The 10,137-nt window shown below is 35.1% G+C and overlaps 1 long non-coding RNA gene across 1 annotated transcript; it reads left to right on the top strand.

The window, feature by feature from the left end:
- Positions 1–1,124: 1,124 nt before the first annotated feature.
- Positions 1,125–7,104, top strand: LOC123563986 (uncharacterized). Its single transcript, XR_008372469.1, has 4 exons — positions 1,125–1,235; positions 3,184–3,322; positions 3,998–4,087; positions 4,434–7,104. It is a non-coding gene; the product is annotated as an uncharacterized LOC123563986 (long non-coding RNA).
- The last annotated feature ends 3,033 nt before the right edge of the window (positions 7,105–10,137 follow it).

Raw genomic sequence — 10,137 nt, 5'->3', positions numbered from 1 at the left:
CCTCACTTACCCCACACTCGCAGCATCTCTGCTTGGTTCGAAGCTATGCTGCTCATATCTGGCGTACAGTTCAAAATCAGGTACGCCTCTGGTGAATATCCCTCATGCCTCCTAGCACCGACGTAAGCGGAATTCTATTACAGCAAAAATTGAATGTTCTCCGTCATCTCAAGGAATCGGAAAATATAATAACACCGAGCCCAAGTGATATGCGTAACTTAGAGTAAAAGTCTTCTTCAAGTCAAAGTAGATCTATGTAAACAGAAAATTGTATAATTTTTCACTGTATTTGTACATCCCCGGTATTCACACTCTCCACTATGTGCAGCACGACATACAGTTTATGTCTATTTTTTCAAGGGGCAAGGGTATGTATCATGACGTTATTATAAATAACCAAATGTATATATGTCTATTTTTTCAAGGGGCAAGGGTATGTATCATGACGTTATTATAAATAACCAGATATATATATGTCTATTTTTTCAAGGGACAAGGGTATGTATCATGACGTTATTATAAATAACCAAGGTGCATTTTACCGTTAATTTGTCATAGGCTGTGGATGTCACGGCTAAATTTCTTGTATCGGTGTCCATGTTCAATTCATCAAAGAGTTGCCGATGTTTTAATCGTACTTTTACAAGTTATTTGAATATTTTTGTTATAAATCTACAACACACGACGTCGCAAAGACGTCTTTTTATAGTTGTTTTGGGGTCGCGACGTCGGTGACCAGAATCAGACGTTGTTCCAACGACTTTACACCGACCAAAGTCCGACGTCGCTATCCCGACGTTGTTCCAACGGCTTTACAGCGACCAAATCCGACGTCGCTAATTCCGACGTTGTTCCAACGGCTTTACAGCGACCAAAATCCGACATCGCTATTCCGACGTTGTAAAAACGTTGGAACAACGTCATTAGATTTACTGAAACTTTAAACTATTTCAAGCTGCAAAAATAATTTCATTGCGTGAATACTTTATTGCATATTTGTCGTTTAGCGCTATTCGTCATGTCGTGAGGTTAGTAACATTAACCATCTAACATTAACTCGAAAGAGTTCCGTCCCATGATTTCCGACATGTGTTCGAAATTGACCAATCAAAACAGGTCTAGCTCACGTGCCTTTTTGCCCTCGTTCTTGTTGTTGATCGGAGTTTTTAAAATTCGTGGAAGTATTTAAAATGCGCCCTGTACAGATTATATGTCAAATCATGGCTTCTCCACCTGTAAGTATGTTGTTAGTTTTTACAGCAGTTATTTTTTGTCATGACGTTTTTAAAACTGTTGAAGTTATAGCTATAACTTATATTGTCATATATTTTCGCGGTAGGCCTATTACCGGTAATTTGTATGTTGACATTGTTGTGTTGCATGAGGATAAATTAATAATTATGCATTTTAGGCTAGAAATGGACTTACTTAAAATATCTTGCATGCGATGAAGATCAGACTGTCAACATTTTGCAGTCTTTTACTGTTTACAGTGCAAAAAATAGTTAGAACTTTCAATAAATTATAAAGGTTTTGACAAAGGGTTTTTAGTTTATAAATTCACGTATGCTTAGTGTCTAACAGTTACATGCCATTTGTATGTTGATATAGGACTAGACTAGATGGTGTTTGTAAACAAATCCGTTGTAGTTTCTATTTTTAGAACTGATAAGACAGTGAGCGGCTAGACGTCCATGTCTTTTTTTTGTAAACAGTGATGTTTTTCTAACTGCATCAATATTCTTAAAACACAGATTCTATAAATATTTTTTTTTATCAATTCTGATCAAAATTCTATCAAGCCACCAAAAGTCTGTATATGAAAAAAGTCCCTGCCCATCCCCCCTTCTGCATAATAACATGCAATGCATTCATACGCCATCCACCATACAACAAGAAAATTTAACAGAAGTGCCATCCATTATCTAAAGGCAACAGAAATATAGCCGGAACTATGCTTACTTGTCGCTGTCACCATATTGACTAACATAAAATCAACAGTTTTTACATTTTGTTTGTAGTCAAAGCCATTGCGTGACGTCACATGTTTTAGAGATTTCCTGAAAGAAATCGTGCCAAATAAGTTTAGACATGTTGAGACAGCGACAGTCAAGTTATCACACTGTCCCGAAATATCCTGTTACGTTGTATTTGGACATCTCCATATAATATAATTTATTATACTGCTTCACATTCGTTTGATGCCTGATGATCCTCTTCAGAAGTAACATAATAGTCCAACTAATTTGATGCGATCCTAGGAAATGTTGGGATAATTCTTTTCATATGGGCAGTATCCCCACTTGCGTCAAACACTCGAAAGATCAAAATAGTTGAAGCAATTTCCGATGAAATTTTCATCGCTGCCAACGCTTTACATGCTATAGGTTTAAATGCCGATTATTTTCAAACATTAGTCTTAAATTCAAATAAACTTACATGTATTGAACGGGGATTCAATTTCTCAATGATTTATGCCAAAATTATCAAATATTATCCAAAATTACTTATTTTCTGGTGATAGTTTAAATGTATGTATGTACTGTACACGATTAAAGTTTACCGTGTCTCTACATGCAAATATGCGAAAACGCAAAACCAATAACTTTACATGACTGTGTACTGTGATTTATATTCCATTATTTTGGTCCTTCAAAGTTTTGACGTTTAGATTGCCCGTCACAAATATAAAACAATCTGAACGGCGAATTATTTTGACTAGTAACATATATGCCTCGTGCAGAAAAACCTAGGATCTGTTTTACAAAGACTTTGGTATGTCTGAGTTTAGTCAGGCATAAGTTTTCATTAACCTTTACCCTGCTAAGTTTCTAAAATGAACTGATCCATCGTTCAGTTTGGACAGTACCATCTGTTTTTCTAAGGGGTGTTCACTGAAAATTTACTGACTGAATAGCGAACAGTGCAGACCATGATCTGCCTGCACAGATGTGCAGGCTGATCTTGGTCTGCACTGGTCGCAAAGGCAGAATCACTTGTTGCTAGTAGGCTAAAGGTTTACCGTAAACTAGTTGTGAAACTGATTCAAGGTTGTTTACATCTAAAATGCAAGACAGTAAGTTCTCAAAATTTATTTTATGCATGGGTGTACTACTGTTGTGTGTGCTTAAAATGTAGATTATTACAAAGTAGCTCTAATTTGAAATTTTTTGCTGTTGACAGGTTTCCATGTTGTCTGCTGTTGGAAGAACATCTATGAGGGACTGTGAATAGAATCTTTATCTTCTGCTTATATACAACACTTACTCATGGGCCAGTGGCACAATTTCTAGCTGTACAAGGATATCATGGTGTTTGATAAGTAAGTAATATTGGAATAAAGTTTCCATAAATTCATTACCTGTTTTTTACTTCCTCTTGAATAAAATATGCGTGAACTTACCTGAAACTCATCTGAATCGTGTTTCACGAGCATTTTTGTGCATGTTTTAAATTTAGAAGAATACTTTAAGAGAATGAAAAATAATAATTATGCAAGAGTTGTATTTGTCTTGTGTCAAGTTTTTGTTGAACCCACTTACGGTGAGCTCGATATAGTCGCCACTTTCGATGTATGTGCTTGTGTCTGTCTGATTTTGTCCGGACCATAACTTATACATGCATGAACCAATCTTGTTTATATTTGGTATGAATGTTTACCTAAGTGAGAAGGTGTGCCATGCGTAAACCCCATGTTCCTGTCTCAAAGGTCAAGGTCACAGTTAAGAGGCCTACGGTCATACTGAAGTTTGTCCAGAGCAGTTCTTCTTCATGCATGGTGGGATTTTGATGTAACTTGGCATGAATGTTTACCATTATGAGACGGAGTGTCGTGCGCAAGAACCAGGCCCCTAGGTCCAAGGTCCACTTGACAGCTGGCGGGCTCAACACTCTGCTCCTTGGCATACTTGTCTTATTGATTTAATTTTTAGTGATATAGATTCAAATTGTACCTTTTTTATTAACTTTTTATCACCAAATTCATTCTGATTCACAGGTTGATGACAATGAAACTAATGACCATGTTAACATCAGGGGAAAAGCAAACTGGGAGAAGAAAGGACAACATTGTTTTCGATCTTGAAGGGTAAATATTTAAGAAACGATATTTGATCATACTTACGTGAGAATGTTGTTAGTAAGAATAGAAATTCTAGCATTTGAATGAACCTGTCCAATGTATTCAGGGCTCCAGAAATTTTGAAAACTCAGTATGTCCGAAATGAATTCACGACATCGGCGCTATCCCACCCACTGTATTACCGTATAAAATTTGTGATAAAGTAAAGAAATTAGTATGTCATGCATTAAAAATGATACACCGTCACCTTACCATACATTTAACTTTATACATAATTCTAATATGTGTGATCATCTTCTAGTTTTTAACAAAACGTTTAAGTTTACATGCGTGTTAAAATGTATATTTTCAGCCTGCGTAGACATAGGACCAGGAAGGGGAGCTAGGAGTGGGAGAAGTGCCTGTGACTGATATATGCACTATCAGATAGAAATCCAGTTCAAAAGGAAATCTGAAATAGTGAAATAGCAGAAATCATGACTTACATACTGTGTAATCTGCTCTAAAACACAAACATTTGAATTTAAAATGTGTTAAATGCAAAACAGTTCTACTTACAAAATGAATCTTTCGGTAAATTCTAAATGCAGCTGAAAAGTGATATACATGAAATGTGTGAAAACAGTGCAAGTTAAGTTTGATTTTTTGTTGTATACAAAACTGAAGAACTTTTATCCAATTCATTTTCTGGATGCACAGTGTTATTGGAATTTTTTTCAGATAATTTAAAATTCTTCAAGATGAAGATATTTCAAATAGTATCTCGAGAAAAAAAGTTTGCACAATGAATTGTTTTTCAAAAATTTGCAGTTGTTTGTTCATTGTTTTGCCAGTCCATTACACTTAAACTTTACTTTATTATTCTTAATATTTTTGTGAATGGATTAGATTACTCATTCACAAGGCAAAATCAAGAATTTGTTGGTTAAGGTTAATGTTGTCTCAAGCTAAGTGATGGGCAGACTTTATCCATTTGTAGTGATTTTGAGAATAATTAAAATAATTTGTCACATAAATCAATATTAAATGACCTGGCTGAAAGTTATATATGAAAAAAAATGTATTTTGTTTAGATTGTTCTACATAGAACTTTTTTGCAAGATTTTTTATTAAAATCATTTTCGGAAACTGCATAAAAGACGCCGCAATTGGACCTTTATAACTTTACTATTTGAACTATAAGAATAGCTATCCTACTCGATACGGCATTAGCTTTGCATCACACATTGGTTAAGTTTTTGGTACCAGTTTACATTTTGGCAAAACCTTCGGGGATAAAGGTTTGAAACTTTCAACACTTGTTATCATCACCATATCCAATTTTAGGCAAGGGCACATAACTCTATCAAGGACTTTTGCTGAATTAGGGTACCTTTTATTTCCTACTAGTTCATATTTTGTGTAAACTGTTTGACATATGACATTGAAACTTTTATCACTTGATTATTATTATACCATAGTCTGTATCTGTAGGTAAGAGTACATAACTCTTACAAGTATTTTGGCTAAATTATGACTCTTTTTGGACTTGGAAATTGGTACAATTTCTTACCAGTCCATGTTTTGTGAAAACTGTTTGATGTGTGGCTTTGAAACTTTGAACACTGTTTATTATATGATCGCCATCTGTAAGTAAGTGTTCATAACTCTGTCAACTATTTTGGCTGAATTATGGCCTTTTTGTACTTAGAAATTGGTTCAGTTTGCGTACAAGTACGTGTTTGTCAAAACTATTTGACATATGGCTTTGAAACTTTGAACACTTACTTACTTACTATCATGATTTCCATTTATAGGCAAGAGCAGATAACTCTGTCAACGAGTTTGGATAAATTATGGTCTTTTTTGGAGTTGGAAATTGGTTCAGTCAAACTTATTGGAATGATTAAGCAAGATATTCCATTAAATAACAATAAATCTTGTGCAGAATGTAGTATACTAAATTTGAAATATTGCAGAAAATTTACATTCCTGTTGCATTTTTACCAATATCTAAATTTTATTCTCAACCGTTTTAGATCACATTTCTGTGTTAAATACACATTCTCTGCTAAACTTTTTGAAAGGAAGATGTTGAAAAATTTCACCCAAACTGTGGGTGAGTAACTTTAAGATTTTAGCTAAACTGTACAAACTATATGCAGAGCTATCCTACTTGTTTTCTGTCAGCATCTAAGATCAGATTTCACAGACCGAAGTGTGGTATCGAACCAGTATTTCTTGAATTATTTAAAGGAATTTTAGGCAGTTTCACTCATTTATGGCTATTATTCAATGCTTTTTGTTCAAACATAAAGTAATTGTGTAGGGATAACGCATGTTTTTCGTGCTACAACATCTCCAGAATCCCGAGGGATTGGTTGGTACCCAAGCCAGGTACCAATGATTCCCGAGGGATTCTGTAGATGTTATAACAAGAAAATAACATGCGCTAACGCTATTCTGGCATAAAACGCAAAACCAAGTAAATGAATATATTGTCCCTCACTGTCATTAAATTCCCATGAAATGCGCGGTAAAGTTTGTTTTATCACGTTCACGTCATTTCCTTTTGAATTATTCGTTTTGGGGCCGTAATACGTTTACGCTTTGCCACGGAACGCGCATAAATAAAAAGGTGTTACAACAGCATGTGTGCGCGAGAATCTCTCTGTTAATACACGTTTTCTCTCCTGTTAAGACACCCCCGAAAAGTGACAATAACAGCAGTTTTATGCTAGAATTCAAGATAATGTTTCTTCACTTAGTATCAAGTTTTAAAATAGTTAAACATGCTGCTTCTATGACAGCTCTTGTTTTTATATGCTATGACACTTTATTACATTCAAGCAAAATGGTTGCCCATTTCCACAAGTGTTTATCGTTGTATTCATTGATGAAATATTTTGTTAAAAAGCTATTGAATAGTCGATTGACTGTTGCTGTGCCTGAACAGCTCTTTTTACAGATTACATGCATCAACAAAATTTATTTTTGATTGAATGGTATATGTACTTTTTAATAAAAACATTTCAGTTAAATCATATTTAGTATGTTTTCTTACTAGACCCAGTATGTTATGATACGTCTTGTGACTATTCTATTATTCAGTACACTTTTGTTTAAAACCATAGACTGTTGGGGTTTTTTTTTGTGCTTTTAGACGAAACAACATTGAGAAAAGATGTCATTCAAATGTAAAAAATACATCTTTCCAAAGTTGTGAAAAATATGTAGTTCCAACACTGCAGAAGACGTCAAAACACCTTTCACAATCAAAGAAAAAACTACGTCTTTCAAACGTGAAAAAGACGTCTTTCCAAGGTGGCAAAAAAGACGTCAACGCACCTTTCATTATCAACCAAAAAACAACGTTTGTCCAACGTTGTGAAAAAGACGTCTTTCCAACGTTGTGAAAAAGACGTCAACACACCTTTCATTATCAACCAAACAACAACGTCTTTCCAACGTTGTGGACAAGACGTCTTTCCAACGTTGCAAAAAAGACGTCTTTCCAACGTTGTGACAAGACGTCAACGCACCTTTCATTATCAACCAAAAAACAACGTTGTTACAACGTCAGGAAAAGACGTCATAACAACGTTGTAACAACGTGGTGTGTTTGCTGGGTATGTTTTTCATTAGTTTAGTCTCGTCAGAAAGCGCATGAAAGTTTCAGATCTGTCATGACTAATTGACCTTCAGTACGAAATTATTAACCGTTGACAAGTATTCTCTCATAGTTCCAAAGCACCGTTCATATGTCCTTGATCTCGAGACACAACATTAATTGGCTTTATCAATTCAATTCAATATTTATTTATTGTCTGTAAACAATATAACATAAAACATAAGCTATGTATAGCTTTAGACCGACATAGCTTTTGACTGACCATCTATTTGTGGGCCTCAGAAATTCAAAGACTTTGAGACTGTTGTAGGTCTAAGAAATTCAAAAACATTGAGCATTTTTCAGACCTCAGAAATTCAAACGTTTGATAAGACTTTAAGGCTGTTGTTGCATCTATGTACTTTACTTCGTAAGAAAAACAAAAAGTAAAAGGTAATGTTACATATACATCATCGGTTTCTTCTTTTGTCAATGACTTAAAGGTACTGGCCTCCAGATTGTATGAAAACAACGAAAAAGACGAAATTAATGCTATATTTCTTATGAAAGCTTTGGAACTTAGATACCCGCACACTGGCCATAGCTTTCGCAGAAACGGTGGTTCCAACGCAGCGGCGGTGGAGGATTCGTCGCAGAAGCGGTGGAGAAATATGGCCGACTGACTACATTTATGCTGTCATCGGTACGTTTTCTAATGACCTTTTCACGTTTGACTGAAAACAACCAGTGAGACAGGAGCCCACATGTGTACTCTTCCAACCAGAAACACTTGTTCAGTGCAGTTTTTTGTCATTAATGTAAACACTTCTGTACAGTTTGACGAGGGACTGCCGTTTTAGTAGAATTCCCATTAAAAATGGTAAAATCTTGTACAAAACGACCCCTGAGCACGTTTGCAGCAAATCGTAAGTACGGCCCTGTCAAGCAAAAACAATTTCTTTGTAATAGGTGAATTGTCATTACAAACATATGAAAAAATCGACCAAAAATGATTCCAACGCAGTGTGCGGTGGGTACAATTGCAACGCATTACGGTGGATCTTGTTTCTTTAATGTTTGTTATGGACTTTTAACTTAAGTAAACAGCATTTCCTGGGATTTTGATATGGGTAGGTCCATGAAATCACTTTGACATCAGGACAGCAACAGAAACTTAATGTTTAATAATAATATACTATTGATTTGCACTTCCGTTCTGTTGAATGCACACACGAAATTATGATTATTAATATTAAAGCATGAAGGTTTTCTTCATTTCCCTTATTATATATAAAATATCAACTGACAATATTGATTGTTTGATCAAATGCTTACCACATGCGACTTTTATATCATAGAACAGACCAACTTATCTAATATACAAACTGACAGGGTTTCTGCTGTCCCTTTGTTTGTTTTGGCCATATAATATCGAAGTCAGGTTCGCATTGGGGTGGGGGCGGGGGAGTATTCTCCAACACACTGCGCATGCTGCAACCATTTGTCATTTTTTTTTTTTTAGTTTTTTTTTAATCATGTTTTAGCATATTTAAGTATATTCCAAGCTGTAGTTTCTCTTCAGTTGTTATAATAAGAATAACTGAAATGAGTTGATTCCTTGTCGTCCTCTTGGCACTAGAACAAGGAGTTAAAGGTCTCTTAATATATTTGATTGGCCCTGTGACAGTTTTCAGAGGAAAATGAAGTTTTTGTCTTTCATTTTTTGCAACATTTCTTTCTGCTTGTCCGTTGTTAGTGATTTGTACTCCGTTTCTCCGTTTATCTTTCAATCATCAAGATAAAGATTACTAAAAATAATAATTTTTGACCCCACATAACAAAGTTTCGAACTTGACCAAGAGATTATTAAGATAAAAATTCCATGCACAGTGTGTCTAATCACGTGATCACGCCACGTCATTTTGAGCTCGAAAGTGAAAGTAGAAAGGTAAACAAAAATTGAAAATCAGGGCGTATTTTTTAATCTATATATTGTGTTTATATTGTGCATATGATTCGAAACCTATTTGAAAGTGCTATCCCCGCGAGTTCCCCACCAAAAGCTTTTCGTTTTAATGCTATTCCTGTTCAATTGACTTGCACATTGAGTGCATACTGTCGAAAGTGGTTGAACAGGAATAAAAACGAGAAAGTTTTGGCGGGACGATTGTAGTAACGGGGCTAGCACTTTTAAATAGGTTTCGGACGATGTACATGATATTAACACAATATATTGAATAATAAACTTACGCCCTGATTTATAATTTTTGTTTACGTTTCCACTTTCACTTTCGGGCTCAAATTTAAATGACATAGCGCGATCATGTGATTGGGCACACATATGCAAGTTTGTATCAAATCCAAGCATAAATGAAACCTTATATGGCTGAGAGGACCAGAACAGAAAATTTGCCCCTTTCAGGGGTAGTATCTCTTGCAATCTGACTAAAGTATTGTACTATTTTAT

The sequence above is a fragment of the Mercenaria mercenaria genome, chromosome 9 (assembly GCF_021730395.1).
Source record: "Mercenaria mercenaria strain notata chromosome 9, MADL_Memer_1, whole genome shotgun sequence".
In the NCBI taxonomy this organism is placed as follows: domain Eukaryota; kingdom Metazoa; phylum Mollusca; class Bivalvia; order Venerida; family Veneridae; genus Mercenaria; species Mercenaria mercenaria.
The sequence above is the reverse complement of the archived record's forward strand: the minus strand, read 5'-3'. Positions and strand labels throughout refer to the sequence as shown.